General features: G+C 36.7%; 1 long non-coding RNA gene and 2 other non-coding genes across 3 annotated transcripts; all 3 read left to right on the top strand.

Moving 5' to 3' along the window:
- The first annotated feature begins 718 nt into the window (after positions 1-718).
- LOC121513233 lies at positions 719-5,804 on the top strand. The gene is made up of 5 exons (XR_005992187.1): positions 719-802; positions 3,993-4,092; positions 4,214-4,329; positions 5,002-5,106; positions 5,292-5,804. It is a non-coding gene; the product is annotated as an uncharacterized LOC121513233 (long non-coding RNA).
- On the top strand, positions 1,456-1,528 carry trnav-cac. Its single transcript has one exon. It is a non-coding gene; the product is annotated as a tRNA-Val (tRNA).
- Positions 2,120-2,192, top strand: trnav-aac. Its single transcript has one exon. It is a non-coding gene; the product is annotated as a tRNA-Val (tRNA).
- Positions 5,805-16,399: the final 10,595 nt, after the last annotated feature.

The raw sequence follows: 16,399 nt of genomic DNA, 5'->3' as shown, positions 1-16,399 counted from the left end.
CTCTGGTGATAACTGTGGGAACCAGTGAAGTTTAAAAATCAATACATGCTTTACTGTTATTTGGCTCCTTCTATGGTGCCATAGAAACAGGCAAAATGCAAAAATCCAGGATGGCAGCATCCTTGGAGTGGACTCTCCCTATGTATGAATAAAAGGCTTATTCTGAGTTGATTTAAAACATAAATTTAAAAAATGTGTTATCAGATGTCAACACTAATTTAGATCAATCTACTTATAAATGTTATGTTTCATTTAAACCAAGCTTGTTTTGCTAAATGCTACTAGGCTAAATATTACACACTGCACCTTTAATTTGATGTTCCAGAAAGATCTGTAAAGCTTTTAAAAAATATATCTTGAAAAGGTAAAAGCCAATGTTTGGATACAGACCTGCCTTTATAGGTAGATCAAAGATAATGGAAACAAGACGTCAGCACAGCAAAAATGTCCTTTAAAACAGTTTTATTGAAGCAACGGACGTTTTTTTCTTTTCTAAGTGAGATATTTCAGTAAAGGGTATGGACAGAGAAATGCACGCTTCTTTAGGAAGTCCCAAATATGTTGAGAAAACAATAAAACAGTTGGATACTGCTCTGCACTGGTAATATGTAGGCATAGATATCCTCGCAGGATTTCGGAAAAATTGAGCACAAAAAACTTAATTTTTGGGGTGCATATTTCATCACTCTTTGGGCGGGGCTAAAGTTGAACGACACCACGCACCTGAAGGCCACTGAGCAGTCGATATGGCGGCACTCAAAATGGAAGGACATTGCATATTTATTTGGATTCATCATTTATGGTAAGTTGCTAAATACTCTGCTTTCCCTATTCTAGGTAGAATGACTTAATACATGTTCAGTGTAACCAGATACAAGCGCATTTGTTTTCAGGGCTGAATGCTAGTCCTATTGACCGCAAAGTAGCATTAGCTTAAGTTGGCGTTAGCTTACTGCTTTACCGAAGCTCAACTCCACCACCCGCCAACATAAAAAAAAAAAAAAAAAAAACAGTATTGGAATAAAAAGTTAAACCAATTACATGAAACTAACTCTCGCAGTTGGCGGAACAGTCTGAACTCACACCTTTTAGGTCAATATCGACAACAAACAGTCGGGTTTTAATGCTTGGAGAAAATTAGCCAGGAACCACTCGGGATTAGTCGATGTTTAAAACGCCATTTTCGTAAAAATTCCCAGACAAACCATATCTGTGGCCACACAAACTCATTAAATACATCATAGATAGGAATGATAATACTTTGGGCCCATTTTTTAATTTGAAAAAAAAAGATAAAAAAGAAATTTCAGATCACTTTACATTTGATGGCTGATATCAAATTTGATCACTAGGCGGCGCTGAATTAAGTTCTCGTGGATTTCCAACGCCATTCGAAGTTATCGCGATGACTCGGTGAATTACGTCATGCAAAAACCAAAAGAAATGTTAGCATCGGTTTCCGTAGTGTAGTGGTTATCACGTTCGCCTCACACGCGAAAGGTCCCCGGTTCGAAACCGGGCGGAAACAATTATTTTCTTTTTAAAAAATATTATGAAATACAAAACCAGTGAAATAATCCTTAATTACCCCCTTTCCGGTTAACTGAAGGCATTTCTATCCCTCCTTAGCATGCGAAGCCGGTGTTCTGCCATTTTTTGCTACCCATCAAAATGCTACTTTGTGGTTCTGTGCATGCGCCCTACGCCACTGCGTCACACCCGGAAGGGCCGGCCGTTCTCTATTCCAGCATGTCGATAGGGAACATAACCGTATTCTCATGTGTACACTTGCCTCTGTATTTGTTGATTTTACTTGCCAGGCTCTGGAGGAAAATGCAATTCTTTGTCGCCGTTTAATTGGAGTTCTTTGTGCTTTTCTGTCGAGTCGATCAGGGCAGATTCAACCTTCCATAATGATTCGTTTTTACTTGATCAGACATATTCAGCAGTATGCCTTAAATCCATAATACACAAGTTCCATGTCGTTGATTTAAGGGCAGATTTGCAACCCGTATAGTTTCAAAGCGTGCATTTTATCCTTTTCATCGTTAGAAGTAACGCCTCATAAACAATGTTATTTGCATTAAATTGGAAAACAGGTTACTTACTGTTATCATCGGTTTCCGTAGTGTAGTGGTTATCACGTTCGCCTAACACGCGAAAGGTCCCCGGTTCGAAACCGGGCGGAAACAGTTATTTATTTTCTTTATCGATTATGCTTTATCCAGCTCAATTATGATAAATCAAATTTTCATGGCTATTCTATACTCCACGGTGATTACAATCTAATAACAAGTACAGAAACCTTCCTTAATTAGTCACTATTAAACACATAATGTCAGACATGATTAAATCTGAGTTCTACTTTTGTATTTAACATAGGTTTAACCTGTGTTGATCCTCCATTAGGGGGGTTTTGGTTATTACTACTGCTCAAGAGGAGATGTAGTAAACAACAAAAGTAGGACAGAACAGTGCACCAACAATACTTAAATTCAAGATAACACCGTATAGCAATGACAAAAAACAATAACAGTGTTATTTACAGGTCACACCCTAGGACCAATGCCAGATTACAATGGTACTATATGAAAGAGGGATTAAATTTCCAGGAAACATTCCACATCTATTATATATATATAATATATATATATGTTTATATTTGATTTAACGTGCAGCTAAGGAGCAAGGGAAGTATAATGTATTACGAAGGCTGGGAAATTAATAGGAATTTAGTTTAAATCATTAAATGTCCTACTGTGATTTTCAAATTGCATTGGGTGCAATATTTCTTTGACCTGAAATGTTGTAAGAATACCAGTTTGACACATTTTGTTATGCTCTATACATCATTACATAAAATCATCATTCTCTTCCATACAAATTTGCAGTAAGTCAAAATAATTGCAAGTAGATTTTTATTTTAATTGTTGGTCCTGAGTTTAAGCTACCGCATATTTTGTCCATTATGATATAGACTGATTTGAATAACTGTATGTTCATGTTGAGCCACGCCTAAGGTAAATAAATACATTTTGTTTTCTGAACATCTCATTATCTTACTGAATACCAGTATTAAATAACTGAAAGTCTGACATTCCTCTAATTAAGATGTAGTAAAGCAAAGATACAATGTCAAGTTGTAAACCTGTTTTGTCTCTTCTGTCAAGAATCAGTGATGTATATATTTTATGTTCCCAGTGGAAATATTCAGACAAAAAAATAAAGATTAACTATTGAATTTGACATTTAAGGCCTACTATACACTAGTACATAAAAAAGTCATGTTTACAAAAAGCACCACATTTAAAAGGTTAATTTTATTTAACTTTTTTTTTTCCTCTCAAGCATTACTTCACCTAACGACTTTATCTGTTAATATAAAAAAGCTTTTGTTATTTCCCTTAATTTTCTGATTTTAGCCAAATCGTTTATCAGTTATAGGGTAAATGTGACTCTGTTGTGTTGAATGGAGATTTTATTGGCGCTTTTAAATTTCATGCTGGTGGTGCTTTAGGAGCTCCAGTGATCCTGGATTTAAAAAGTTAGTCTGGAGAGCTGATTGGTACCACATCCCAAAAATTCTCTCCTGCTTTCTCTCACAAAGATGATTGCACATTTACCTTTGGAACAGCAATAGTATGCTCAAGTCTTTATTTACTCATGTTGGCACAAGGTGGTGATTACTGTCTATGTTAATCTGGGCCCTTTGTTTTTTTTTAAGACCCAATTGACTCTAATTGATTAGAATTTTGTGAGGTCACTGTGTTTGTGTATAGTTCAAGAATTCATATTCAAGTGGTAACAAGATTTCACACAAATGCCTAATATGATGAAATTGTTCCTTCAAACTACATATATGACTATTGACGAACATGGATGGAAACTGCATATTTAGTGGTTCACGGAAGCAAACACCTCCATGATGGTCATTCCAGATTTGGTTCCAAACGAGTCACATTAACATAGCATTGCTGACATTTTTTATGCAGGACCTCTGCCAAGGGGCAAGTGAAGAGGAGGAGAGTATCCTGATGGATCAATCAAGATCCAGTGTTGACATGCAACAGGAAGTGATGGATGCTCTCAGAGGTATTCATACAAAGAAGAATGATTTATGTTTTTTTTATGTCAGTAATTGTATGGACAGGAGTCTTATCTCTCATGACTCTCATGATCTCTGTGACTGTTGTGTTTTTTCCCCTTAATGCAGAAATACCAGCCTCAGTCAAGTGTGTCAAAGATCTTATTACAACCATGAAGAGAATGCCACCTGTCATGGACACTGACAGTACAAGTTCTGGTTCTTCCAGTCCTGCTCCAGAAATGGTATGTTTTGCATTTATACGTGTTTTGTAAATACTAAATAATGCCTTTTAATATAGGAAACATTTCATTGTATAAATCAATTAAGATATTTTGTAATGAAAGTTTAGTCAGGTAAATAGTGTAGGATCACATTTTAATGGTTTATACTGAAAGTTTTCAAACTCCTATAAGTAGTGTCTTCCAAAATTGTTGGCTGTGTCAGAAATCACTCCCTATTCACTATATAGTGCGCTATATAGTGAATACGCCATTTTGTAGTGGTGTCCGAATTCTGAGTGAGCATTCACTATATAGTGCACTCATTCTTTCCCACAATGCATTTTGAAAAGTAGTGAACAACCGATGCTCACTAGCCCAGCAATATTTCCCATAATGCATTGCGGTTGCTGCTCTCAAACATAACGGACAAATGAGAGGAGCACAAGAACACATATCAAAACTTTTTTTCATGTATTTTTTTGTTTGTTGGTTTTAACCAAAGTATATAATCTGTAAGAAAATGTTAAGGATTCAAAATGGAGTAACCTTTTCCCCTATGAGGATTACAAGACATGAGGCCATCATCTTTACAGTACACACAAAAAATTATATTATTTAGCCATTTAAGGCATCAACTTTTTTATCTATAATTATTTTTGATTTTTTGTGAAAATATGCTACATTTTGTATCAGTTCTGCAAGCCGTTGTTGCTAAACGTTTTAATCACGATGGTGATGACGTCATTGCCTGCGAGCGAAAAGAGCAGCTACATCCAGAAAAGCTGAGTGCCCTTGTTGGTAAGTATTGGTTAAATCTATTTTTCCTCATTCTCTTTTTTTATGCCTCCACCCTTGCCTTGGCCATAGCCAGAAGCAACATGTTTCAGGTTGTCCTCACGTATGCCCCCTTCTCGCTAATGTGATAACTCTGGAAAAGCACGATTTGTAATACCATTTTATCTGTTCTTTTCTTTTTTATACAGATACAGTCATTGCTGAATTTCCAGGAACAAATGTGTTTGATGTGAGAGCAGTGGTTCGAAGAAAATGTAACAATGAGAATTTTGTGTCCAAAAAAAACCCCCAGTAAGTGATTGTACTTTTTGTTTGTTTCTTTGTTTTTTGGTGGACATAAATTTGAAACAGTTTGTTTAAACTCCAAATGTTCTTGTACGAAAGTTTCAAAAGTGAGTTTCATGTTCATCACTGTCATTATTAGGTTTACACATAAAATTTAAGACACAATTCACTAGCTACTCTATGGTGCACAGTTAGCAGTGCAGTACTAGCACGTCTTCTTTAAGAGTATTACTAAAAAGAATTGTTTGGGGTCAAATGATCCAAAGTGGAATAAAAATGTTACGATGAAGAGAAACTGTTTGAAAATGTTGTTAAGATGTACCAATACTAAACTGTACATCTGGAATTTGCACTTAAATGTACTGTAATTATGCACATTTTCCTGTAATGTTAAAAATAAACTTTTTTCAAACTTTTTTTCCACTTCAAGTATATTGTAATAATTTATATGTTTACTAAAAGTCATTCCAAATTCAAATTAATTATAAAAAATCTATACTTTCTGTGTACTATTGAAGTGTATTTCAATGAAGTACATCTAGTATACTTCCTGTGCACATAATTAGTTTACTCACAGTGTGCTATTTTTGATGTGCTAACAATGTACTTAGTATACTAATGATGTATCATTAATTTTACTAAAGATATACTAAAATAAAACTTAGTATGCTTAACTGTACTATTTTGAGACACCATTAAGATGAACCATAATATACTTAAGTACAAATTTTTTAATTTTATTTAACTTTTGTAAACATTTAAAATGCAATGGCAACACATTCTGATTAAATTAGAAATACATCTCCAGTATATTCTAAATTTATTAACAGTAACCTGAAAGTGGATTAAAATATACTTTAAGCTGAATTAAAGAACATTTAAGTAAGTACAGCATTAGTACAGAAAGTTGTGCTTAAGTATATTTAAGTTGATCTTAATGGTGTCTCAAAATAGTACAGAAAAGTACACTAAGTTGTATTTTAGTATGTCTTAAGTAGCACTAATGATACATCATTAGTATACTAAGTACATTTTTTAGAAAAATAACACACTTTCAGTACACTAATTATGTGCATGTGAAGTACACCAAGTGTACTTAAATTTAGTATACTTAAGTATACTTTTTTCGCCTGCTGGCAGGCGGCTACGCGCCAACAGGACAGACAGAAACTGCAGATGCTTCATGGAGCGACGTTTTTTCACTACTCTCTCTTTAGCAACAGTACTTTATGAAAGGTAACAAATAATGAACTACTTGAATTATAAAACAAAAAGGTTAAGTTAAGCGTTACAAAATGGTGAAATGTTTATAAATTATCGCAAATTTTGATTTGGTTAAGTAGCTCTCTACTAGGGGTTGACCGATTATAGGCCTGGGTGATTATCGATGCAGATATTAGGTGTGCTACTTTGGCTTCACTGGAAGGTGCATCTTCCTTACCGACTTTGTTTTCCCTCTCTACAGTCTGTCTTTATGTCCTGCCCACTTCTTTTTTATTCACAAAATAATTCTGTTTCCTCCTCAGCAAAATCTACAACTCTCATCATCAGTTCTGTTTTTTGAATTTCCACAATTTCCTTCTTGTGACTACTTAGTGAGATAACTTGAAAGCCCATAAAGAAGCAGAGCAAGATGAATTCTAGATAAAATTTAAACATTTCAGCCAAGGACCTGTACCTACATCTCCATATTTTTAGATTAAAGACTCATATTTCATGAAATGCCCTTTATCATCCAATGTGACACACACATAATATATATTATACATTTATTGGAATATAGAGGTCAGTATGCAGGTTAATTGTTGATATGAACCTTTTCATCCAACCATATGATCTGTTGTCTGGCCTTGTTCCAGTTTTTTATTTTGATGGAACAGACTGAACATCACACCTCAAAGACAATGAGATCATCATGAAGTTCATTCAGACACTTTTCAAGAGATATTAAGCACATTTTTTTTATAAAAGGTGGGGGTACCTGAAAGAATGGAAAAAAATCTCTTTACAATGAAGGATTTAGAGAGAGGAATAGACTAGATGTAAACAAATTAGGGTTATTATAAAGTATTTTTTACCCATGAAGCTTTCAGACTGTGATCAAGACTTCCATGTATGCATACACATATTTTTACACCCTCACATAAAATTTTTAAGCCTAAACTGCCTTTGAACAGCTCATTGGTGGGCAATACATTCAGTGAACCACTAGATGGCATTAAAGACCACAGTTTCAGCCCAGAGACTTAGAAGGCTGAAAATGTTGGGAAGACTTTGGACTACTGATTACAAGTGGATGTTTTTTCTTACCAGGTCTACATTTGATTACAAAATAAGCACTCATAACCAAAATTTTGAGAGGATTCAGCATTGTATTGGTCTAATTTATTGCTCACAATAACAGCTCACAATGAAATAATATGGGTGTCTAATGCATTTCCTGAATCCTTACATCCATGTGAATATTCCAGTGTCTGAGTTTTGTGTCCATTATGTTCCTAGTTATCACAGACCTAAAAGATAGAAAACAATTTAGGCGAAAATTGTGAAAAATGTGTATTAATGACTGTTTGAAAAGCTGATGTTACCTCATTATTTGTCAGAAAGAATTATAATTGGGTTTAAATGAAAGCTTAGAGTGTCCCCTCTAAAATGATACCAAATACAATATCACAAAACACTGACAAGTGTCCTTAACATGAGCCTAAAGCAGAATATGCACCAGCATCAAAATGGCAGTTTTCAGTAGGGGGTGGATGACTTCATCAGCTGATAACTATGACTCAGCTACCACTCAGGAAAGTCTATCACACCAAAATATAAACTAGAGACATGGACCTTTTCAAAAATTATAACAAACCTTTGCCGACTTGAGTGGTACCGATATCTTATCTGGCCCATGGACTTACATTCAGACACGTATTGGCTAGTTAACCAAACAGCAGCAGCTACAATATTAGAGAAGAGAAAATGCATCATTTTATACTTAAATCTTTAATCAGAAGTTAGCACAGACTGAGAGCTTTGTCCTCTCACTGATAGCCAACACACCACGACGTATGAGCTAGTGCAGGGCACTTTCTCGCCATCGTATCAGCTGCGGAGCGTTGCCGCTCACACTCCAGACGCAGAGGATTACGCATGATGAGAGGAAATGAAAATTAAAGGATTGGGCATGAATTTCAAATCTTAAATCAAAGTGGAGTAAAGTTTTTGTGGCAACAGGTAAAACTGCGGTGCACGTTTCCCGCAGAACTCACATGTCCGCAGCTTTTTGCGTAGAGAGGTGAGTCATACCAGCGTATTTAAATGTCAAATTGTGGTATGCAAAATCTGTACAGGGTGGCAGGTCTGTTCCTGTCATCTTTTATGTCTGTTCATTATCAATAAGCATCAATGCAGAGATTCTAACATTAATTTGTTCCCCACAAACATATGATATTAAGGGAATTATTAACCAAATAATATTTCGACATTGCGCACCCCTATGGCTCACACGGGCGACACAGAGAGACACACACACCGCTGACGCTGATCCTCCGTGGAGAGGAGCTTTAATGCAGGAGAAAAGAGTTTAGGTATTCTGAAACTTTTACCCTCAACAGACTGAAGTCTGCAATCTGCACAACCAACATGTTAATGTAATTACAATTACAATGTTGTCATTTTTTTCCCCCTGTGGTGTCGAATGTAATCATGACAACACTACCTTTCACATTAACCTAAAACTATTTACATGTTATGGCATTCTGCCTTAAGGTTTACAACTCAAAAATACATCCATGTAAATATTATAATAGAAATAATCAAGCTTCTGTCACATAGAGTGGATCAGCTCCTCATCCCTAAAGATGCTCTCAACTGTGAAGTCAGTGTGGGTATCTGTGATGAAATCACACCATGGAAGTCCATGCACAGCCAGTTGACCTTGAACCCGAAAATAGTATTTGTGACTCTTCTTAAGGCAGGCCTGGCCTTTTACTGTGATCAGGTGTTTGACTTGTACAACACTATCAACATCGCAACTCTTTACCTCAGCCAGCCCAAATGGAGGTGTTTCCTTTGGGTCGGAGACTTTAGCATCAGGGCTTGCGCCAAGATGAGGTGTATCAGGGTGGATGATGAATCCACATTAGAGACATCACAAAAGTCTGAATATTGCCTCAGTATCTCTGGTTCCAGGTCCAACCCTATTTTCATAGCAACAGTCTGAGGAGTTCCTCTCAGAATGCAGGATGCTAGGGTTTTGGCAGAAGACTCCCCACGAACATGGCATATTTCACAGAACCTGCTGGCTGTAAGTCTGGGTTTGCGTACCTGGATCCACAGCTGGCACTCTGACTGCTGTCGGGTTTCTTCCTCAATAGCAGCAGAGATCACCTGTGACATCTTCAGGCTCTCCAAGTGGGACCTCTGCTTGTAGTTGGGCTCAAAATCTATTGTTTAAAGGTGTAACCATCAATAGGCAACTGAGGAAATACGGGGGCAGTAGGGTGTTTAATAATGTCTCTACTTATTTCAGGAGGGCACTGGTAGGACAGCACAGACCCAAATTTAGAGTCCACCAAATTCAGGTCCTTTAGCCTGTGCAGTAATTTGCATATCCCTGGTTGTGGACGGATGTCTCTGAGTTTCTCACAGCTGACATTACATGAGGATCAGGCAGAGGCCCTGACATTAAAACAGGAAAATAACATTTAATTTAGATTTCATTACAATGTCACCTGATTTTCCCATCAACAACATTTGTAAATTAAATTGTGATAATAATTTTTGGATGATTACCTTTTGCAATCAATGACTTAATCGAAGTCTGCAACCCTCAAGTGTGACATTATTTTGTCTTTCCTGCTAATAGAGCAGAGACCAATACATCTGAATGGGACTTAATGTGATTTTAGGTGCACAGTATACTCTCTGTATGGGATATGTTGTTGACTTTCAGGTTTTTATTTATCCAGTCCCTGAGCATTCAAAGAAAAGACAAATTATACAACAAGTAGTTCTGACCAAGCAATCTGATTGGTCAACTAGACGTTTAGAACGTGCTCAAATCAGCATTACAGCACACCTGGCTCATCACTAAAGTCACTGAAATTGCACTCATCTGTACTTTCATTTTCTAGTAACAGTAGAAGGGGGATTTGTATTTTCTTTTTTTAAATGCTTAGGGACTGGACTAATAGAAATGCATTAAAATATCTGAATCCTTTTGACTTACCTGCATATGCTCTGTACATCGTGCACTTCACACCGGTCCTGCCACTTTTTGTCCTTGCCACTGGTTTGCTCACTGCTATATCATTTGTGGCTTCTGGTGCAATTCCCTGTAATATAAAAATGAAGAACATTTTTTGGCAAAAATCACTACAACAGCTAAAACAACATCATTTAGTAGTGCCACACAGTTTGTCACAAAATAAGTGAAATCGCAATGTGGCTTGGTGCAATATCCAAATTGAAAGAATCAGCAATTATCTGATAAAAGGTAAAATGTGTGAAAAACATTATTATAATGAAGTACTGTAGTGCTGCAGAGATGTTCTCACAAACATAAAGTGCTTAACAAATTTATTAGACCACCACCCAAAGTAAGGTTTATGCCACAGCTACCCTAAATTAACAGCATTGTTTATTAGCAAAATAATTTTTTTATGTTTCTGCAATGTTTCATCCAGAAACGCCTCAGATTTGCCAGGGAGCACAAACACTGGACTGTTGATGACTGGAAGAAGGTACTCTGGACAGACAAGTCCAAGTTTGAACCCTTCGGTCAGCATGGGCGTGTTTATGTCTGCAGAAAAGCTGGAGAACGTTTTGATGCCAGATGCATTGCACCCACAGTGAAACACGGTGGAGATTCCTTCATGGTATGGGGTTCCATTTGTGGATACAGCGTGGGCAAATGAGTGAAAATGGACGGTATCATGAACAAGAACGTCTACCACAACATCTTAGTGCATCATGGAATCCCTTCTGGACTGAATCTGATTGGTCGTGGGTTCATATACCAACAAGACAATGACCCAAAGCATACTTCAAAGCTGTGCAGAGACTATTTGACCAAGAAAAAGGAATCTGGAGTACTGGAACTGATGGACTGGCCAAGTCAAAGTCCAGATTTGAATCCTATTGAACAAATTTGGGATTTAGTAGATTCAAAGATTGATGGCACATCTCATCTCAAGCAAGTCTGTGGGAACAGTTAGAAACTATTTGGAACTCAATAACAAAAGAGACTGTCCATAAAAACAATGGCAGCAAGAATGCAAGCTGTTATCAAGGCCAAAGGAGGCCATACAAAATATGAAGTTTTTGGGTATTATGTGTGAAAAAGGACTATTTAGTTGTTTCACTTTGTTATTTGCCAAATAAATAACAGTAACATTTTTAGTTTTAAACAAGTTTTTGAAAGGTTTCTAAAACATTTATGTTTTCTCGTTTTTATGACAGGTGGTCTAATAAATTTGTTAAGCTCTGTATCTTGTTTGTAAGGTGTAAGAAAAGCTGTTTCTTTGGTACAGATCCCAACAAATGTCACAAAATCATGATTTTACTACTTTTTTTTTAAGTGAATGATTTTTTACTCATATTGTGCAGCTGTATCATCTAGTTAATTTATCAATAACTGACTTTTTTTTTTTGGCCTGTGCCATGTCTGCAGAGAGCTTGTGCACAACAAAGGCAATGGTACAGTCCTGAAGCCCATAGTGCTGTAGTGAGCCGTCTGAAACAGTAGTGCCACTAAGTGATTACATAGCGCCTTCCCAGCTGTGCAGGAGCATGACATGGACGTCAGTACCACAGGAGTTTTTTTCAGAATGAAGTGTAACCTGTTAATAGAGACAACAATGAGTATCATTACAGTACAACATTTTTTTTCCCATTTCCTTGTATTTACAAAGAATAACTTCATTTCTATGCTGGCTTCTCACAGAATCTTTCTCAGTCTTTGTCCTTAAACAAACCGCCTCTGGTTAATTTGATAAAGAGGTACAAAGTTGTTTTTAAGAATTTAGTTACAACAAAATTATTGTCATTAGACTGACTAACAAAATGAACCACCATGGAACTTGGTGGAATATTAGGGCTGCAACTAATACTTTTAAAGCTCAATTAATGTGTTTATTATTTTTAATCAATTAATTGATTAGTTGCTAAGTCTATATAATGTCTGATTATGGTTGATTATGTTAAACAGTGCTTTTCAAAGGCAAAGATGTCTTCCTCAAATGTCTTGTTTTGTCTACAACCCAAAGTTATTCAGTTTACTGTCAAAGAGGAGAAAAGAAATAAGAAAATATTCACAACTGGGAGGGTGGAATCAGAAAATTTTGATTTTCCCCATAAAAACATGAGAGCAATTAACGGTTTATCAAAATAATTGGGGGTAAATGTATTAATTGGCAACTAATCAATTAATCATTGCAGCTCTAATTAACCTCTTAAGAGAACTATTCATCAGAGAAACCTGAAGGTAATGAGGCTCTTCATTTGTCTTCATGGACCTGTGACATCTCCCTCTCACTGTCGCCTCATCATCTACTATTCGACACTGTTGCAGTACAATGTTTGGTGGAGAGGGCACATTAGGTCCTTAGGTCATTAGTCCTTTTTAAATTGATCTTATGTAATATTCTAATTTTTTTGGGACACTGAATTTTGGGTTTTCTTATCTGTAAGCCATAATCATCAACATTTCAAGAAATAAAGGCTTGAAATACTTCACTCTGGTCGTAATGAGTCATATAATATATGGGTTTCACTTTCAGAAACAAGTGACAAACCTATTGAACTTGTTACGACCAGCTAGTTTAGATTCTGTCGTATTTGGTGATTAGTTGAAGAGCACCCGCGGTCCTTGCATTTTGCCTCACTTTGTTGAACACAATTTTGCTTTTGAAATAAATAACTTTAATTTACCAGCTAAATCTGGTTTTTATGTTACTTCCTTTTACCCACAACGAGCTGGTCGTAACAGAACTTTTTCATGATATTCTAATTTTTTGAGATGCACTAGTATTCTTTAATGCAGCTCGAAGCTGCTAAATGAGGAGAAACTTGTCTGTAACTGGAGTGGTTTCCAGCAGCAGAGAGACCTCACTCTTGCCCTTTTTTCTGGTGTTTTCTTTAAGTAACTTGCAGGGAGAGGAAGAAAAACACTCTGGTTTCTATTGTTTCTGTGATGATGCAGAACACACTGTACCACTGTCAACAATGAAGAATGTGGAAGAAAAACATCCATTAGTTTGCATTAATTCAACCAACCAATAGGTGGAGCTCACGGCGCTTGGTCCACGTAGAATCTTCTACCTAATGGAGTGTGAAAGGTCAGACCTTGAGCAAAGATGCTGATGCAGGGAAGTGTGGTCTACTGCTCCAGTAATGATTTTACCAAGACGATGATTTTTTTTTTTTTTTTTAAGATAAAACAATAGCAAATATGACTTATTCAGCCTGATGGATAACATAGGTGCCAATCAAAGCCAACAATGGGTGAAATCCATTTCAATTCTTCGGTTATCATTAACTTCAGACAAATTAATAAACTGAAACCATTGTTGATATTTTTAGTGTGTTTGTTCTTCTGAGAAAACATTAATAAAAAAAAGGCCTGTTGAAAAAACTGATTTGACCACCTGTTAAAACCATAAACAGTGCAATAAGTAAAACAAACCTTGTGTGAGGCAGACATGTAAGTCGCTGAAGTGAAAGTAAACAGCCCCACTGACGCTGAATTGTAAATGATATGAATGTTTAGATGGGTTAGTGGTTGCTTTGGGAAAAGATGGGATCAAATTAAAACAAGGCCTGTCTATTTTAAAGAAAGGAATGTGATGTTCCAGTGTTACTGCAAGAACTGCAAATATATATTTTTGGCTCAGTTCAGTTCGGTACGGCAAACCCTAATCCTGCTTCTGTTTCCACAAACACCTCTGCCGTTACTCAGTAGGTTGGCGTGTAAACCAGCAGTATGCAAAGTTCCCCCCTTTAGGCTTGTGAAGGACAAGCCGTAGCCTAACTAGGGTGTGGCACAAAGGGTGCAAAAAAAGTAGGACGGCATGGTTTGTTTTGGTACCTTTCCCAGCTTATGACAGTGCAAAAAGAATAATGAGGTATCATACAGAACTGAGCAAGAATAAAAACATCATGTGAATAAACTAAGTCCAATTTTAGCTCCCATGTTTCAGAAGTTGAATATCTAGGGATGCACACTATTATTGGCGTCAGTGTTGGCAGCTGGTACACTAGCTGTTCATATTAAAAGTATAAATCATATTGGCCTTAAATATTGGTAAAAATGGTATAACCACTGCCCTAGGTATAAAATGGTTGCCTAGGGGCAGTGGTTCTCAACTTTTTCAGCTCTCAACCACCAAAATAAAGGTGCCAGAGACCGGAGACCCCACTGTACCTGAAGGACTGTCTATATGGAGAGATAAAGGGGAGAAACCATATTTGGTATTTGACCAGAACAATAACCACTCTTATCAAAGAAACAAGTATCTTTATTTATTCATTTAGCCTTCTTTAGATGAGAAGCTTTTGTTTAAAAAAATATTTAAATGGATTAAGAATTGCTAAAATTGGTTAATAATGGCTAAAAATGGTGAAAAGGTGGTGAAATTGGATTTTCAAGGAAAAGAAATGGGTTAAAATTGACACAAAAAAAAACAAAAATGGGTTAAAGTGGCAAAAACAGGCACAAAAAGTGGTAAAAGGCAATCAAAAAGTGGTTGAAATGGCTGTAAAGTGCAAAAAAAATGGTGGAAATTAGGTGGGATGGGATAAAAAAAACTGATATGGGCAAAAGGATGAAAAAAGTGGTGATAGAGTCAGTAATGGGTCTACAGAGGCAACAACAGGCAGAAAGTGGCAAGACTTGGTTTAAAAGTGGCAAAAACAGGCAGAAAAAAGTGATGGAAAGGGTTTTAAATTGACAAAAATGGATTTTAAGTGGCAAAATTAGTGTTAGAAAGTGATGGGAAAAGGGTTAACATTGGGTAAATCTGGTGTAAAGTGGCAACACCGTAATCTTTAAAAAATATTCTTTGTTTTTTTAAGGCATCTGGAGACCCCCTCTCAGTGTCTTGTGACCCCCATGGGGGTCCCGACCCCAAGGTTGAGAACCACTGGCCTAGGGCATTAGTTCAACCTTGAGGTTGAGGCTCACATGGGGAACGGGAGCACGAGGCTTTGTCTGCTCTGAAGTTGGCAAAATTAGGTTTGCATATTAACTAACCTCGATAAAACACACTGGATGGTTCTTCAAAAGGTCTTTTGGTGGTGACAAATGTGTATGGGCCTGTTTTGTTGGGACTGTATCACTAAAAACTATCAAAATGTACAATCTTTGACAGGCATGATTTTCTTATGGAGATGGTTGTGGGCTTACCATTGTTGCAGTACAAGTATGGCAGGGGTGTCCAAACTATGGCCTGGGGGCCAGATGCGGCCCGCGGTCCATTTTTGACTGGCCCTTAGAAAATTCTTTAAAAAAATGAATCACAGCCCACATTTGACCATGAGGCTTGTGCTTGACTGGACTGAACTTTGTAGTTTCAGTGCAAAGATGTGCTACCATGTCAATTCTGTAAACAAACATTTTGACAAAAATGTATTTGTAAGTTTTTTTGTAACTAATTTGGGATAACACTGTACAGAGTAAACAAATTTGCAACCAATATCATAACAGTATCTTGATTTATAACTCCCTGATGTATTACTGTAGCAAATAGAACTACCAGTGACATTTCAGGGGCAGAGCCAGTGGTAATCAGTGCCGAACAGGGCCATCTGAAATCTGATTGGCCTCCCAATATCCTGAAAATGATTGTCTGTTTACCTTGTCAGCCGTTAACCATATAGGCATACTCAATAACTTGGCATATCTTAGCATATTCGATTGGTTTTATTGTTTTTAAATATTCACAAGGCAAAAATATGAAATGGCCCACCATCCTTATGTTTCTGTATGTGACCCTTAGTGGAAAAAGTTTGGATACCCCTG

The sequence above is a fragment of the Cheilinus undulatus genome, linkage group 1, assembly GCF_018320785.1.
Source record: "Cheilinus undulatus linkage group 1, ASM1832078v1, whole genome shotgun sequence".
Taxonomy (NCBI): Eukaryota; Metazoa; Chordata; class Actinopteri; order Labriformes; family Labridae; genus Cheilinus; species Cheilinus undulatus.
The sequence above is the reverse complement of the archived record's forward strand: the minus strand, read 5'-3'. Positions and strand labels throughout refer to the sequence as shown.